The sequence below is a fragment of the Mobula birostris genome, chromosome 1 (assembly GCF_030028105.1).
Source record: "Mobula birostris isolate sMobBir1 chromosome 1, sMobBir1.hap1, whole genome shotgun sequence".
NCBI lineage: Eukaryota > Metazoa > Chordata > Chondrichthyes > Myliobatiformes > Myliobatidae > Mobula > Mobula birostris.
The window spans coordinates 207918422-207937523 of NC_092370.1; positions in this window are offsets into that span (position 1 = coordinate 207918422).

A 19102-nucleotide genomic window follows, 5' to 3' on the forward strand; every position below is an offset into this window, starting at 1 on the left:
AACAATGTTAGCTTCATATATTATGCTAAAAAATTAGAAGATTTAATATTCAAGACAACTTAATTTTTATGGGACACAGGGATCATTTTTACTTTTTTTATATAGTCTTCTCGATGTGTCTTTGCAAACTTACCAAGCGTAACCATCTTCATGCACATCTGCCCTCATGCCATCCTCCCACCGCCTCACCAGGGATAGGGTTCCTCTTGTCCTCACCTACTACCCAACTAGCTTCTGCGTCCAGCACATAGTTCTTCGTCATTTCTGCCATCTCCAATGATATTCCTTCACCAAACATACCTTTCCCTTCCCACCACTTTCCGCTTTTCACAAGGATCACTCCCTACGTAAATCCCTTGTCCACTCGTCCCTCTCCACTGATCTCCCTCCTGGTACTTATCCTTGGAAGCCGAATACATGCCACACTTGCCCCTAATCTCCTCCCTCACTACCATTCAGGGTGCCAAACAGTTCTTCCATTTGAGTCTGTTGGGGTCATCTACTGTATCTGTTGCTCCCAATGTGGTCTCTTGTATCTCGGTCACACCCAACATAGATTAGGAGACCACTTCACCGAGCATCTAGACTCCGTCCACCAGAAAAGGCGGGATCTCCCAGTGGCCACCCATTTTAACTCTACTTCCCATTCCTATTCCAGCACGTCAGTCACGGCCTCTTCTACTGCCACAATGAGGCCACACTCAGGTTGGAGGAGCAACAACTTATATTCCGTTCTTGTAGCCTCCAACCTGATGGCATGACAATTGATTTCTCAAACTTCTGGAAATTGCTTCCCCACTTCCTCTCCTTCACCGTTCCCCATTCCTCTTTTCCTCTCTCACCTGATCTCCTTACCTGCCCATCACCTCCCTCTGATGCTCTTCCTCCTTCCCTTTCTTCCTTGGCCTTCTGTCCTCTCCTATCAGATTCCTCCTTCTCCAGCCCTTTATCTCTTTCACCAATCAACTTCCCAGCTCTTTACTTCATCCTCTCCCCTCTCCTGGTTTCACCTATCACCTACCACCCTGTACTTCCTCCTCCCCTCCTCTTCCTCACCTTCTTATTCTGATTTCGCCTCTTCCTTTCCAGTCCTGATGAAGGGTCTCAGCCTGATGGTTTACTCTTGTACATGGATGCCAGCATTTTGTGTCTGTTACTTTGGATTTCCAGCATCTGCAGATTTTCTTGTTTTTGTGAAGTGTAATCATGTACAGGTTTATGTGTACTGGAAAAATGTGAAATATATAATAATAATAACTTAAGAATGTATTGATGCTGGGGGCAGCTGAGAGCTTTTTAAGGTCTTGCAGAAAGGAAGGTTTCATGTTATTGGTTATTTTTAGTTGGGGGATTTCAGCCAGCACTATGCTACAATTAGCTGAAGGACTTCAGGTTGGAGAAGGGTGTCATCATATAGAATTATTGCATCTGGCTACTATTCAGTAATTCAGTATTCAACAAAGTAATTCAGTATGGAAGCTGCGTATCAATTTAGATTAGGAGCCTGAGGACCAGTGTGCAGCTCAAACCTATAACTTCCCTGCCTGGAGGCAAGGATGCTTACCAATTGAGCTCTGAAATCTGTTTCATGCATATGTAACTATCCCACTGGGCTTGTATGCAAACTTGGCTCGATATCTAAGTCTGCCGCAGCCACGTGACTCAGCGGTGCACGGCCACCTTTACAACAATATACGTCTAGAGTCCGTATGATTTGGGGTTCAACCAAACAGCAAAGTTGGGATGTTCCTTTTAATGGAGCCTCGATTGGAGCGGAAGCTGCCCACACAGAATTACCAATCACCAAGAAATGAGAAATCATACACCAGCATAAAATTATAATGAAAGTATAATTACCAATTTCAGCTTTATCAAACAGTTATTGGAGAAAGAAAAGAAAGAAAAAAATAACAGGGCACATTACAGTTAGACCAATCTAAATGTGCACACGGCCGTTGGAATTCATCTCTTCCAAAAGCTGGGTATGACCGTTACTCACGGCGTTGAACTCTCATCACCAATCACCGGTAGAACTTCCCACCTTAGACTCCTTCGTTTTGTGAAGTACTCCTTGCAATCGCGTTATCCTGTCCGGTCAAATCCTTTGGGCGTCTTACCGATTTTCTCTTCTCTGCATCTCCCGCCAAAAGACCAGGAACCCCCAACGTGCACACACCCCCCCGCACTGTCCATCACAAATCTCTCTCCACCCAGCTCCCTTTAGAACCTTCTCTTGATCTCACCATCTTGATTGGCTGACACAACGTTCCCAAGTTCTTTAGCCGAAATCAAAGCATTCTACCAGCGGGAAGCACAGCTTTACAGAAAACTACTAAAATGAAACACCTCACAGCACAGCAGTAGAAATCTTAACCAGGCCATTACACATCGATGGAGTTCTAATGATTAGAACTGATGCATTATCTACTTTAGTTTTATAAGCATAGTCATTTATACATTATTTAACAATGTTCACTCACTTTGACATTTTCGTACTTGCATTATTTTTCTTTGTTTGACCCATTTCACATTGCCACATGAGGTCTAAAGAATATATGAATGTTGTATGGGTGTCCGGCTGTAAACTGGGTATATATAGCCAAGGAATTAAAATGTGATGAGAAAAACAAGGTCAATCCTACATCCTGCACTCATTAACCAGTTGTCTTGTAAATCTTTGGCAGAGTATGAAAGATAAATTTTCCAGTGGTGACCACATATCTTTTACAAGGTCTTTATGGATCTTTTGGCAAGATTAAGTTGTCCTAAATGTATATTGCTGATTAGTAGTGTTAGTGCCAACTACTTTTAGATTTATGATCCTCCTGTTTACAGTTGAGAGATAAGCAGAGAGGATGCATTTTTCCAATTTTTGAAAGTCATTTATGTTGTGAATTGCATTTACATTGATAAGAGTTATCATGTATTTTGTTTTGAATGTTTTATGTCACATACCATCATCAATGTGGCATTTGTGGAATTCTGGCCCATCTCTTTAGAGTTACTGTCTTGATCTTTTCTCTCTCTAAGAGGTAAAAACCTTAGAATACTGCAGATTTTAAATCATTGGTTAACTCAGCTTAACTATTACTTGTTTATCTTAGATTGCACAAATAGTAAACTTAGTAGTAAAATGCCATTTTTCTATTTCATAGCTGCCATTTTTAACACATCTGCCTCCACATTTCTGAGGTTAGGATTCCGTTCACTCCAGTCAGTGACATTAATAGATTCTCCTTTTTTATTTGCCACATTAGATTCTGAAAAATATTAGTTTTATTCACAATTTCTTCCTTCAACATGTGCAAAATAGGTCACTTAGCCCTTTGAGCCTGCTTAATTAGATTATGGTGATCTGATTGTAACTTCAACTCTGCATTCACTTCTGCCCAAATAATCTATCTCTGTTCCTTATCTACTTACGTGTCTTCCTCTGCCTTAAAATACTCGAAGACTTCTTCCACTTAAGAAGAATTCCAAACACTTGCAATTTTTTCAGTATTTCCATAACATATTCTCTATTTCTGTAGTATTTTCCCTCATTTTGGGAATTCCTGTTTTTCCGTGGAAAGCATTTTAAATGACTGCATCACTGTCTAGTATGTGGGGATGGTGGGAGGTGCTACTGCACTGGATCAAAATAAGCTCCAGAGAGTTGTAAGCTCAGTCATCTGCATCATAAGCACTAGCCTCCGTAGTATCGAGGACATCTTCAAGGAGTGATGCCTCAAAAAGGCAGCATCCCATTACCCAGGTCATGCCCTCTCATTGTTACCATCGGGAAGGAGGTTCAGGAGTGCGAAAGCACACACTCAACAATTCACAACTCGTTCCCATCTGCCATCTGATTTCTGAATGGACATTGAACCTGTGAACACTACCTCACTACTTTTTTATTTCTGATTTTGCACTACTTATTTAACCTAACTCTAAAATATCTATAGTTAATATAATTAATTATTATATGCTTAATGTAATCCACGTTGTTTCTATTATTATGTATTGCATTAAACTGCTGCCGCAAAGACAACACACTTCCTGACATATGCCAGCGATATTAAACCTGATTCAGATTTTCTGTACACTCTGCCATTTATTCATTTTGCTGCGGTTCTTAAAACCCCATTATCAGCTGTTCAATGTCCTCCTTGCCCCATTGCAGTTTGATGCTTTATTTTCACTCAGAGATTTCCCTCCTGCTTTACTTCGCTCTCATATTTACAATTCAGTTTGTTCCTCATTTTCACGCCATCTCCATTTTGTTTCATTCAATTCTTTTCACAGCATTCTTCACATTTACCTCTCATGCGTTTTCATTGGTCTTTTTCTTGAGATACACATTTTTTTCTCTCTTAAATTATTTCATTCTTCTATTTCTGTTTTGTACAGTACCACCCCAAAACAGTTCACTAGAGTATATTTTGGCACCAAAATGAATATTTCGAGGCTGTGTTAGGGTCTAAAATCTTGGTTAGAGATAAGCTTTAGAAGATGATTAAATAAGACAGAGAAGCGGAGCGCTTCAGGAATTGGGGTTGTGGAGCTGTTGACTCAGTCCACTGAAACCAAAACTGCCAACACTGGAAGAATTAAATTCAAGAGGCTATAACAAAACTGTACATGCTGAAATATGGAAGAAGAAAAAGCATAAAATGCTGGAAGAACTCGATCATTCAGCAGCATTTGTAGAAAGCAAAGCCAATAAATAATATTCTTCCAGCACTTTCTATTTTGTGCATCATGTTCTGATTGAAGGTGTGCAGAGGTCTCAAGAAATGCAGGTTCATAAGAAGGTTCTGAGACATGGGGGGACAAAGATGTGGACAAATAAGGATGAAGCATTTAAGATCTGGCCTTTGCTTGACCAGGGTCAAATGTAAATCAGCTAGCGCAGTGGTGATGGTTTATTGGAGTTTGGTGTGTATTATGATTTGGACAGCTTGATCTGGAAGAGTTTGAGTTTATGAAGTAGGAAGCCAGTCAAGAAATAATTAGAATAGTTGAGAACTGGGATAACTAATACTTACCAAAGGATTCAGCTGCATTTCAGCTAGAGAAATGACAGATGGGACCTATATATTGGCGTAAGTGGTCTGCATATGTAATCAAGAGTATTGAGGGGGAGTTCTAATGCTTATCTTAGAGGTTGTGAAGAGTTTCATTGATTCTCAAACAGCCAAGAAGAGTGATGGAGTTGATAACTAGCGTATGGTTTATGATGGTGACATAACAACAGAGTTTTCAGTGTTTACTTGAGAGAAAATATTGTTGTCCAGTATCTGATGTCAGATAAAAACATAATATAATAGAGCAGGAAATTAACCCTGACTACTGAAACCCATTGTCACATTGGTGCTTTATGGGCATTAATCTCACTATTCCAGGCAGTCTTAGCTAAACATCATAAACTGATTTTCGGGTACATTCTAGCAGATCTGAAGTTGATATTGCAAACAGATTTCTGATTTCAATTTAAAAGTAGCAAAATTTAGACAGCAACAAAATATTACACTGGGCAGCAGGTAGTGCCGCATTGGCTCCTGAACTATTCTGATTTTAAGAATGGATTTTGTCCTTCTGACTTATGTTTGTTTAGCTTGATATCCTTGTGTCTAGCGTATAGACACAAGTAGGTCAATTAGCCAGGTCATGAAGTGTGATGGTATGTCAGAACACGAGAAATAGATGCAGGAGCCAATTGGGCCCCTTGTGCCTGCTTTAACATTAAAAATTATCATGGCTGATCTCTTATATCAGTGCAATTTTCCTGCAGTAATCCTATATCCTTTGATTTCTTTATTATTTAAATATCTGTAGATCTTTTTCTCGAATGTACTTAATTGCCTGAGCTGAGCCCTCGTGAGCAGCAAATTTGAAAAATTCACTTACCGTGCCCCCCCCCCCGTATATATACGTTTGTAGAACTTCCTTCTTATCTCTGTCCTGAATGGTCAACTATTATTTATTTTCAGATTGTGATTCATTTCTCTCATGAGATCGGATCTGTCTAAGTTCTGGAGGCTTTGAAGCCTGGTGTGATGTTCTATGCTTTTTACTTAAGAATCAGAAAAATATTATTAACCATTTTTGGTGTATATATGTTGTTTCGTACACTCTTAATGGAATAGTTGACAACCTAATGAACCTTATATTTTCCTGTAACTGGGATTTGATTTGTCAGCACTTACTTTGAAATGGTGTAAAAAATAGTCTGTTTTAAATATCATCTTGAAACCAATCTTATCTGTCAGTGACTAAATGGTACTCAGCTGACCAATTAAAATGTTTCTGTGGCTCCTTATTACATAGTGTGCTATGTAATGAATTCTCCAGTTCATACTTTCTACAGATAATGACATTTGGTTAATATTCTATCAGTTTCAGAGATTGCAGGCTTGAGTAGCAGATGCCCTTTATCTATATAGTTAAACATGTTCTCTGAAGTAGAAAGAAGTCATTTGCTCAGTCCAGCACATAGCTGCAGATAAATAAACCATGCATGGTTTCAAGGTCTTTATAATAACCTTGAAGCTGCACAGAAGAAAAGAATATATTTCTCTTGAAGTCATTGCATACATTCCCCTTCTCCAGATGGAATCTCGTTCGCTCTACTGAAACAATTTTCTCAAATTGCACATCCTACACAAATCCTTGCTTCTACAAATGTATGCTGAGAAAATGCAGGCACAATTTCTCCACATGCCATGTATTTTGAGCTGGCAGATTTGAAATAGCGTACATACACATAAATGCACTTCTGTTTTCCAATGCTATTGCAGTAATGTGCTCTTCGAGAAATGATGTAAATCAAACCAATCTAATCCACTGTGGCATCCAGCAAAAAATATACTGGCTGCAGCTGTTGTACCTCTCCTTCTGACGAATATTTATATCAGAGCTGACTGCAAGTATGCTGGGAGTCTCATCACACAGAAAATGCACTAGATTGTGCAGTAGCGCTAAAGGTAGGCTGAAGAGTGAGTGATTATCGTACATCTGCATAATGTAATTTAGTGAATTCATTAGGGTCTGACAGAGTGCATCATGAGAGAAACTAGTCCTTGTTGATGGGCTCTAATTGGTAATATCACTTGAGTCATCAATTTGTTATTGTTTGAATCCATGAAGCCGATTTTTTTTCAGTGCATATTTCAAGCTACTGATCAAAATGGCAGCTTTAAGTGACTTTGCTGCAAGATATTTGGAGAGTCATGTCACTGAAAACAGCAGCAACCCTTCCCAATCAGAATGTGATTGTTGTGATGCTGTTTTTATCTTTTCAATCAACTTAACAGGCAGTTCAGTTCATGCAAATGAGAACTGCTGCGAACCCAGCCAAGGAGTACGCACAACCACAATGGGTAAGATGCTCGGGGATTCTGGTTCACTACCTGGGCTGTGAATCTCCTAATTGACAGTGCCATGGAGACACTGAGCTCACTTTGAGGAATGACTAAATTAGATCCCCAAACTGAAAAAAAGGACTTCCTGCCCTCTCTTCAGCAGAAAAACCATTTATGGGTTATGTTTAAAAAAAAATCAATCAGGCAATGCACCAAACAGTTATTTATTAAAATGTCAGTTTGGAAGTATGGTTCATTAAGGAATATCGACAACATATTAGAAATGACCCTGATCATGTTTTACTTCTCATCTACAGTAATTTTTAAAATATATCCATTATTCTTGTAAACTCTGTTAAGTTATTAATTAAGTAATTTGAGTTAAGGTCCTTAATTAAAATAAGCAGAGTCAGGGAAGGTTTGATAAAGAAAGAAAAAGTAATTATTTTAAAAAAGTTATAATAATTATAAAGGAGCTACTAATCTGATAAGATTACTGTTGGTAAATGTGCTTGTTTTGCCTGCAGCCTAATTATTCACATAGGGACTACAGATTCATCACCTTTCTCTTCCCTCTCTTCCCACTCCAGCACTTCAGTTCTAAAAATATTCGCAATGAGTGAATTTACACAAGTGGCTAAATTACACCTGGGCTCTGAGCCAGAGTTTAATCCAGGGTCCAATCAATCCTGTCCTTGCTGCCTTACCTTGGCTTCATATTCCCCAGTGTCGTAAACTTAAAATCTTATTCCTCTGCCCCAAAGTCTTCTGCAGCCTTGCCCCGCTATTTAACTTTATATCTTTACAAGTTTAAAAAGTCTTTAGGAAACTTTGTATGAGCATTTGTGTAGTGACTTCCATGACCTCAGATGTCCCCGTGTGTTTTGTGGCTGATTAAGTACTTGTCATGTTTTGCCACATTGTGCATTGGGGAAACAACAGAAGGACATTTTCCCTCTGTTGTCTATACTGGCTCTTTGTTACTAAAATTAATTGCACTCTTCCTTGCCTCTGACAAGCATCAAGAAGTAAAACTTGTTTTCATTCATAATGACTTCTGCCTTCTGTCATGTGGAAAGCATTCTGTAATCAAACCACTTACTGAGGACTGGACATTGGACTGCTGCACGTCGGCTTTGAGTTTGCCACTGTAGTTTATGCAGGGCATTTCTGGGTGAAACACAAGCTAGGATGTGGTACTTTTGTGTATTACAATATTCATTTTACTACACGTGTAACGTCCCTTTGTCAAACGCACGGTTGACATTGATTTTGAGTGAGTATTATTTCTACCTGTACTTCCTCTAAATGGAGCAGAAAGTTCTACACCATCATTGTCACTGAAGCACCTCAGGAGAACCAGGAAAAACATCCAATCAGTTTGTTGCTTTCCTCAATATTTATAGAAGCTCTCTGCTGACACTGGGAGACCTAACTGGGCAGTTTCAAAACTGACCGTGGGTTACCTGACACCAACAGAGTGCAGAAGGTGTTATGTCCCACTGCTGAGATACTCATTGGATGTTTCGGTGGTGATGCAGGTTATTGCAGCTGCTCTGATGGCCATGGCCTGCTACTCAGGGCGGGTTGGGGGCCTCTCCCCAGGTCATGACCATCAATGGACAGCCTATCCCCACTGTGTCATGCCACACGTTACCTGCACAGATGTTTTCTGGGAGGTAAGTGTTCCTTACTGCTTCCATAGCTACAGTCTGAGTGCAGACACAACAAGAATGCAAACGCTGTGTTTGTAGGCACAGTCCTTTCAAGGACATCATTGTTGAGACACTGGAAATGCAGCACAAAGACATCCGGCCATACCCTACTAGAGTCTGGATCATTTTCTCCATGGAAGTCAGAACATTGACTCAACATCCTCATCACAGAATTCTTCCAAGTGGGCACCGCTGATCTCCGGTGTGCTTCTCAATTACCTGCATCAGAACTATCACCCAGTAGTCTCTTGTGAAGAAATGATTTTTTCTACTTTGAATCCAGAGAAGGACAGGTGTCTTCTTAGGCACTCAAGTAGGCAGCCCTTGACTGCACCATGTGAGACCACTGATGGGCAGGAAAGGTTCCCTCTCCTGGGTATGGATCAGGAGAGGGATTTCCTTAAAGTGTGTGCTGTCTTTCTGGCAAGCGCATAACTCCTTCCTTTACAGAAGGCCCAGTCAGCTGGAGCATTGGCTGGTATTGCCCAGAGGGATGGGAGCTGGGCAATGAGAGTTCCTCTCTGTCTTCACTGCCACGTCATGAGTGCAGGTACAACAAGATTGCTCATGCAGGAAACCAGATGTAGGAATACCAAAATGTTGGAAACGCTTAGGCCCTCTCTGTGGAGGGAAAAATTTAAGGTCAATGGTCTTTCATTTGAACTTGAAAAATATTGTTAGATAATGGAATTTCTCCATTGTGTGTGAACGTTACTCCTGGAGAAGATCTCGGAACCATCTCTTCCCAGGCTCTTCTTGCGGTTGGCCTGGTGAATCTCCTGACTCCCCCATGTACAGGAACTTCTGGCATGGATCTCATGGGTCAGCACTTGCATGGCCCTTCAAATGGATGTGTTGTCTCCCTCACCCCTGCAAGCTCTGTCTCCTCTTTCCAGCCAAGGTGCATGGAGATTGTGCCTTTGAAGGATAATGTCTTTACCTGAATGCAGTGCATCACAGCGCAGGAGGATGCGTGAAAATGGGTGAGGTTCCATCGGGAATCATATGAGTTCTGTTTTGGTGTTTGTTTTCCTGAGGAGTGAGTACACTAACTTAGTTTTAAACTGACCGGTTTCATGAGTTACGCTGCAACTTGATTAAACATTACCACCAAACACAGCCTTGTTTAACAGGACACAATTGAGTACGCCTGTGACCTCCCACTTCGTTTTCTACTCTGCCAGATACCCCACTTTGTCACAATTCTCCTGTCTCTGCCTCACAAATGCTGACTTCTGAGGCTCTGTGCTAGATTGCTAAAGTAAGTGCAAGGTCTCACAGGAGGGAACCAGTGCAAGCCTGCGAGTAGCGACAGGTCAACAATGCCAGTGGAATTTGGATTAATAGATTAATGTTGCTTGTGAAGTTAGGGCCAATGCACCGGTCTCAGAGATTCTAGGACAAGTCATCTTAAAGCTGGCAGCAGAACCTCATTGTGTGGGCATTTACCATCGTCTCCTCTAAATTAGGCATTGACCACTTTTCTACAATAAGTACAAACTGTCCTCAGATTAGTTGCCCATAGTATGACTCACTTTTTTGAATGGGAGTTCAGAAAACATAATGGCTTAGAAATTTAATGACGCATGTTTTTATGCATTGCATGACTGATCTGCAGTGTAAACACCAACCCTGAAACATCATTGGGATCTTACAGTAAACTTAATAGGCTTTCCGATTTGGAATCTATTGTTGTACGTAGCATGTGAAGCTCACTCAGCTGACATTGTTACACATGCAATATCAAATGGACATCCCCTCTCCCTGGTGAAATCGATACACAGGTATATATTTAATGTCCTTGATGTACACCACACAGGAAGGAAGACCTTAGCAATGGCAACAGGACTTACACCTACAGTAGTTAAAGGGACCATTAAGTTCTTACCGGTGTATAGGGAATTGCACTGGAAAGAATTAGTTGGACTTTACAGGCTAAACAAAGAGTGATTTTGTGTCCAGGGTTACATGTATTGGGAGCCCTAGTGGTGGTCTGCAGGGCTTCCAGAACTGCATGAGCAGGAAGAGAGAGGTGAAAAATATGGTACCAAGAAGCCCTGACTCTCAAGAGCGTAAACAAGACCATGCCCTTAACTCCAGCTGTGCAAAGCGCCTAAGTCCTGAAGCTGTGGTTTTCCATATCACTGGTGGCATAGCTGCTGTCACTGGTCTATGCTCTGAAACTACTCGATTCTGCTCATTCACAGTCACTTTTAATTTCCAGCTCAAACCAAAATGGTTGAGAATTCAATCACATGATTGTCATTATCCCCAAATACAATCACTTTTTCACAATGGCCTTCATTCTCTGGGGTTTTAAATTTCCTCAACGTTATAAGGTGTTCCTTGCAAAATCTATAAAACGGTGTCTGGGAAATTTTCTTCTCTTCCCATACAATGACAAATGAGTGTAAACGTAAGAAAGAAAATTGTTTATTATAAGTCTCTTTAAAGCTCAGTTATCAGAAAGTCATGCAGATTTGAATAATGTAGAATAAAAACAAAAGGAAAATAATTATGTTGTGGAAATACTTCACAAAATGATATTTGTTTTGTCTTTTAAATAGCGTTACAGGTATTGTTCCTTTTTAAGTATAAACAAGTTTCATTGAAAACCATTTAAGCTTTGTCAGCTAATACTTGTGCAGCCTAATGTCAAGGCCTTCACAGTTAAAGACAGAATGAAACTAAACCACCCCTGAAACCATTAGCAGGGAAGAAGAGACAATAGTTATAAATTACGGGCAATGTTTCCTCTCCCATTTATAAATCATGCGACCTCAGTAAGCTTGTGTGCACCCTTCCTTAATAAATTAAATACTTGCCTGATTGTTCCATTGTGATTCTCTTCTCACAATGCAATTAATTCTGACTTGAAGATGGGTGGTTTCCAGTGCTCTGATAGTAGTTAAAAGGCTTAGAAAATTGACTTGAATCAGAAGAAATAGAATAGTTTATACTGCCAGTGCTTCAGTGCAGATGCTTATCAGAAGAAACAACTGCAGAAAAGAAAAACAGCAACTAATTAACTCATTAATTATTTCTCCCCTCACATAAAAATGATTCTGATTGATCAAAATTCTGAAATTATCTGTCTGTGCTACTTATTGATAGCATCCTTAGAAGATATTTCAATTAATTCTACTGCATGGGTAGAGATCCTGGGCCTACAATGTTTACCCTTTTTTCTCATAATCATTATGAAGACTTGCATGATGTGATAGAAGTCAATGACATATGCTAACCTTAGTAAACTGAGAATTACATCGTAAGTGCCCACATGAAAAAATCGTTCACATCCCTAATTTAAACAGTCTCAGTGTTGAACATTAAATACTAAATATATAGAGCTGTTGGCCTATAGAACACAGTAATGAGGTGAACATGGCTCGTCATTATTATGGAGTCGGTCGTACACACATGGGAGTGTTAAACTGGAAAATCCTGACATTGTAACCCATACTCACTTGCTGATGCACTGGCAGTGTTATGATCATGACTTACCAATAAGCACAGTGATGAAACCAAAGTGTTTGAAGATGCAGCTCTTAACAACTGGTTATCAACAATCCTGGCTTGGGTCATGAGTATGGCAATTTTTAATGGGATTTTTTTTTGTCAAAGAATGAGTGAAACGATAAAAGAGACAAAGAATAACCTAAATCAAATGAGTAAAGATACTTTTTTTGGAAAAATAATTCCACCCCACTTAACCTGTAAATAAAGGTTCCAGTAATCATACCTTTTCAAATCCTGTATATTCCTTTAAAAATGTTTGAGTGTTATGTTTTTTTCTAATAATTTGATCTATATAAATTAATTTATTTCCACCATTATCTCATCTTTGCATTTGTGGTATGTAGCTACCAAAAGACCTTTCCATATGTGCTGAGTGCGAAGATATGACTTAAAGTCAGCTAATGGGAGATGCAGAAGGAAGGCATGTTTGATTTGTAATAGGTAATGTGTGTGAAAAGTGGGATTAACACCCAAATGTCCAATGAATGTACTGACAGAGTTTCACAAAACCTGCCTGGCAGCCACACATTAATCAACAGCATTCATTCTCGAAAATCTTCTTGCAGATGTCTCCAGCACCGCACGGATGTCAAGGTAGGGGAAAGGGCAGTGCTGAATTTGACAATTGCTAGTAAATTTTGGCCACCAATTCCAGCAGACAGATGGCCGCCTTCTCCAGGATCAAAGAGCTTCAGACACCTGAACAGGAGCCTGAAATCCCGAAACACCGGTAAGCTAACATGCAAAATAAACGTGCTATTTCTTTACAGCCCTGTAATATACAGAAAACAGTGATATGGACTTACTTATTTATTTGGAGAGACAGTGTGGAATAGCCACAGGGCCCAGAATCCCACCCCACCCCCATTTAAACCTAGCCTACTCACAGGACAATTTATAATGATCAATTAACCTAGTAGGGAAGCAAAACACCTGGAAAAAACACATGGATTGGACTCTGAACTCTGACACCCTGAGCTAAAGGTGTCGCACTAACCACTACACCTCCGTGGCGCTCAATTCTGTAAGTGCCTCCTCTTCATGGATTGGCCTGCTCCCATGCAGCTGGTGAGGAGTACCCTTTTGCTAATGTTTCTGTTCTGCCAGATGCTTTTGTCGTTGATTTCCCTCTGGTCTCCGCAATAAGAGACCAGAAGAGCACTCCATGCTGCTATATTAGGTCTGAACTTCAAAATGTTCATCTCATGTAGTAAGTCTAATATTTAGAACCTAAACTTCAAAGATCATCAAGTTAGCCCACAACACAGTCTGTGTGAACAATGGCTTTTCCAGACAAACCCAAAACTGCAGCAGTGAGGCTACAGCACTTTTCTTTAGGCTGTGGATATCACTGGGAATTTTATTTTATTTAGGAATGCTGCGTGGCGTGGGCCCTTCTGGCCCTTCAAGCCATGTTGTCTCGGCAACCCCTGACAAACCCGATTAATCATGGGACAGGTTACAACCTACCCCTGGTACGTTGTAACCTGTCCCATGATTAATCGGGTTTGTCAGGGGTTGCCGAGACAACATGGCTTGAAGGGCCAGAAGGGCCCACGCCACGCAGCAGGAAACAAGAGTGCTTGGAGACATTCCATGGGTAGGATGTACAGAGTCTCCTGATATAACGGCACCGGAACTGAGCTCTAAACTCTGGAACATCCCAAGCTGTACAGCGCCATGCTAATCACTACGCTACCATGACTGAGGCAAGTAATTATTGCCCATCTGTAACTACCTTCCCTAAGAGGCAGTTAGGATGAGTGATAATTAAAGTCCAAAGTTCAAAGTATATTTATTATCAAAGTACATATGTATATGTCAACGTATACAGCCCTGAGATTCATTTCCTATTGGGCATACTCAATAAATCCATAATAGAATAACAACCATCATAAAATCAATGAAAGACTGCACCAACCGGCCAGTCAACCAGTGTGCAAAAGACAACAAACTGTGCAAATAAGATGGAGTCCTTGAAAGTGAGTCCACAGGCTATGGGGACTGTTCGGTGATGGGGCAAGGGAAGCTGAGAGATGTTATCCCCTTTTATTCAAGACCCTCATGACTGAGGGGTAATAACTGTTCCTAAACCTGGCGGTGTGAGTTCTAAGGATGATGGCAGCAGTGAGAAGAGAGCATGGCCTGGGTGGCGGGGGTCCCTGATGATGGATGCTGCTTTCCTGTAACAATGCTCTGTGTAGATGTACTCAATGATGGGGAGGGCTTTACCCATGATGGACTGGGCTGTACTCACTATATTTTGATGGATTTTCCATTCAGGGGCATTGGTGCTTCAATACCAAGTGACATATCCAGTTAATATAATCTCCATCACACATCTACAGGCATTTGTCAAAGTTTTAGATAGCATGCTAGATCTTCTCAAGCTCCAAAGGACATAGAGATGCTGCCATAGTTACTTTATAATTGCACTTACATTCTGGGCCCAGGGCAGGATGTCTGTAATGATAACACCGAGGGATTTCAAGTTGTTCCACCTCTGATTCCCTGATGAGGACTAGCTCATGGACCTCTGGTTTCCTCCTCCTGAAGTCAATAATTGGCTCATTGGTATTGCTGACATTGAGTTACAAGTTATTGTTGTGGCACCACTCAGTCAGATTTTCAATCTCCCTCCAATATGTTGGTTCATCACCTTCTTCAATCTGGTGGTGTTGTCAGCAAATTTGAATATGGCATTGGAACTGTGCTTAGCCACATAGCCATAAGTGTAAAGCGAGTAAAGCAGGAGGCTCAGCACACAGCCTTGTGGTGCATCTGTGCTGATGGAGATTGTGGAGGAAATGATGTTGCCAATCCAAGCTGACTTGGGTCTGCAAATGAGGAAATCAAGGATCCAATTGCACAATGAAGTATTGAGGCCTAGATCTTGAAGCTTACTGATTAGTTTTGAGGGGATGATAGTATTGAATGCCGAGCTATAGTTGATAAAGAGCATTCTGGTATATGCATTTTTGCTGTTTAGATGTTGCGTTGAGTGAAGAGCCAATTAGGTGGTATCTGTTGTGGACCTGTTGCACCAGTAGGCAAATTGGAGTGGATTCAAGTCATTTCCCAGGCAGTTCGATATGTTTCTTATAAACCTCGCAAAACACTTCATTGCTGTGGATGTAAGTACTACTGGATGATAGCTATTGAGGCAACTTATCACGTTCTTCTTAGGCACCGATATAATTGAAGAATGCTTGAAGCAGGTGAGTACCTCAGACTGCTGAAGCATGAATTTAAAGATCTCAGTGAGCACACTAGCCAGTTGATCAGCACAAGTCTTTAGTACTCGACCAAGTACCCTGTCTGCACCGGAAGCTTTTCATGGGTTCACCCACCTGGAGGATGCTCGCTCACCGGCATCAGAGACTAAAATCACAGGATCAGTAGGGGCTGTGGGAGTTTGTGATGGTTCCTCCAAGTTTTGGTGGTCAAAGCAAGCATAGAAGGCAATGTGCTCATCTGGAAGTAAAGCCCTGTGATCACCCATGTCACTTGATTTTACTTTGTAGGATGCCATAGCTTTCAAGCCCAGCCACAAATGTCGAGCATCCTTCGTTGATTCAGGTTTAGTCTGGAATTGCCACTTCGCCCATGAGCTGGCTTTCCAGTGATCATATCTTGTCCTCTTGTAACTTTTTTGGTCAATAGAATTGAATGCCTCTGATCTGGCTGTCAGTAGATTGTGGATCCTATGGTTCATCCAGAGCTTCTGGTTGGGCAAGACATTGATTTTATGGAGACACACTCACCTACAACTGTTTTTATGAAATCCGTGACAACCATGGTGTATTCATTCAGATCCATAGATGAGTCCTTGAGCGTGGCCCAGTCCACCGACTTGAAGCAATCCCATAGCCACTTCTCGGCCTCCTGCGACCATTTCTTTGTTGTTTTAATCTCTGGAGCCTTGTTCCTTAGCCTCTGTCTGTATGCTGGTAGGAGAGAGACAGCCAGGTGATCAGATTTCTCGAAATGTAGTCTTGGCATGGAAAGGTAGGCATTCCTTATCTTAGTATAACAGTGGTCTAAGGTAACCACTGATGATAATTGGGCAGGGATTTCTTCAAGCATGCCTGGTTGAAGTCTCCGACTATGATTTGAAATGCGTTGGGATTACTGGCCTTCTCAAGAAGGTGATGTTGAACTGCCTTCTTGAACTACGATAAAAGAACCCCGACAATGTTGCTGGAGAGGGAGATTCAATACTTAGAGCCAGGGACAATAAACCAACGCGGTTTTGACTATTAAGTCAGGATGTTGTGCAAGTTAGAGGAGAATATGTAGGTGATAGTGCTGTCTACGTCCTTCTTGGTCGGGAAGACTACAGTTTTGTGAGGAGCTCCTGGAGTAACTATAGTGACTAACTAATAGTACATAATTGAAAAGTACCACAGCAGACATTCTGCCTGTAATGGAAAAAATAAGTGATTAGAATCTTAGATGGGCTAAGAATATAGCAGACTGCTTCGTCTTGGATCACTCTGTGTTCCGTGAGTTTTGTTGGGGCTACAGTCATCCAGGCAAGCTGAGAGTATTCCACCATGCTTATGACTTGCGCCTTGTGGATGGTGGAGATGTTTTGCAGGGTCGGGAGGTGGGCCAGTCATCACAGCATATTCAGCCTATGACCTGTTCTTATAGCCACACTATTAGTGCTGCCAGCTCAGTTGAGGTTAATCCTTTCTCTGTTGAAGGTGGTGTTCTTGGCCCTAGAAATTCCATTGAATGTCAAGCATAGGTGATTGGAATCTTTGTTATTGGAGAAGGTCAATGCCTAACACTTCTGTAGCATGTACTGTATGTTACTAGCCATTGCTCAGCCAGTGCCCATCCATTCTGCAGCCCCATTCACTGTAGCTGTGCTCCCACTTTCCTTTCACTAGTAAGCACCAGCAAGCCCCACAATTTCATGTGCACACTCCTAAACAAACCTGTTATTATCACTGCAACTGAGCAGAAAGTCTTGAGATTGGCAACTGACCTTGCACAAGGCGACGGCTTGAATGCAAACCAGTGTATTTAAATTAAACATGATTGGTGTGTTAGAGGCTTCCCTGCAAGTTATTGCTTTCAATGATTTAAAACCTGCTCAGCTCCCATATCGTACAATTCAGACCAGTATTTCTTTCCTTATTATGTCCTAATTAAACAATGTTACAGGAAATTTACTGCTTAGAATTCCACGACCATTCTATTACAATATTGATATTTTAACTTCCTTGTAAATTGAAATCTATCCAGTGAATTTTATTTCAAACTACAGGTCACTGAATACCGTAAAGATTGCAAATTGATCCGAAAGCTGTGAAACTCATTTACATGATGGTGCTGCAAAATGTATATTTTATTCTCAGAACCATTCAATTATCTTAAGTGTATCAGGCACTGAAGATGACTTTATTCTTTGTAGTCATCTTTATTTCTGTTTTCCAAAATCTTAATCCCTGCTATGTTATTATGTGTACCATTAGGCTGAACAGCAATCACATTCAATCTTGCACTTTCACGTTTAGATTTAATTTGTCAGTTTGGTTAATCAGATATTTCAGTTCTTTATTATTTCAAAATGCTTTGAGAAAATCTTTATGAAAGCTCTTGAACAATTTGTACAAATGATTCGGTAAACGATTCTGAAATGACAAGATAAATCTGAAACATCTTTTTGCCAAAGGTCAAGAACAATTTACACCTGCAAATTAACAGCTGTGCTTTCTGTCAAGCCGCTGTTACCTGATGCCCATGCAAAATGATGCACACTGAATATGATTATGAGTTTGATTTTAACTTTGCTGCAGATTCTTGCACAGGATGATTCTTTGTTGCTATAGATTTAAAATTTATTTTGTTTTCAATAAATTGCTAACAACAGTGTCAACAAATAAACAAACTTCTGATACACTCAAAGAATTTCATAAAAAATATAACTAAGAATGGGCAGGGGCAGGAGCAGATATCTGGCCTGTCATAATCATTTCTTTGCATCACAGGAGTTGCAGTGTGTGATATTAACTTCATCCCTCAACAAACAAGTCGCCAAATCCACTGCCCTCTTGAAGGACCACTTAAGGGATCCGTTAGTCTTGCGAGACCATGGATCTGCGCCTGGAAAGTCTTCACTCTCCAGGGTGCAGGCCTGGGCAAAGTTGTATAGAAGACCGGCAGTTGCAAGTCTCCTCTCTCCATGACACCGAAGTTGTCCAAGCGAAGGACAAGGGCTGATACAGCTTGGCACCAGTGTCATTGTAAAGCACTGTGTGGTTAAGTGCCTTGCTCAAGGACACAACATGCTGCCTCGGCTGGGGCTTGAACTCACGACCTTCAGGTCGCTAGTGGAATGCCTTAACCACTTGGCCACGTGCCCACACAAGTGCCCACAAGGACCACTTAAAGAGTTGTTTTCCAAGTGATTGCAAGTGCCAAGAAAACATCAAACAAACTTGCATACAGAAGCTTACATTTTTGTTCTGTAACTCTTGCTTCCAGAGGTAACAGACAATTTGGCTATTTTTC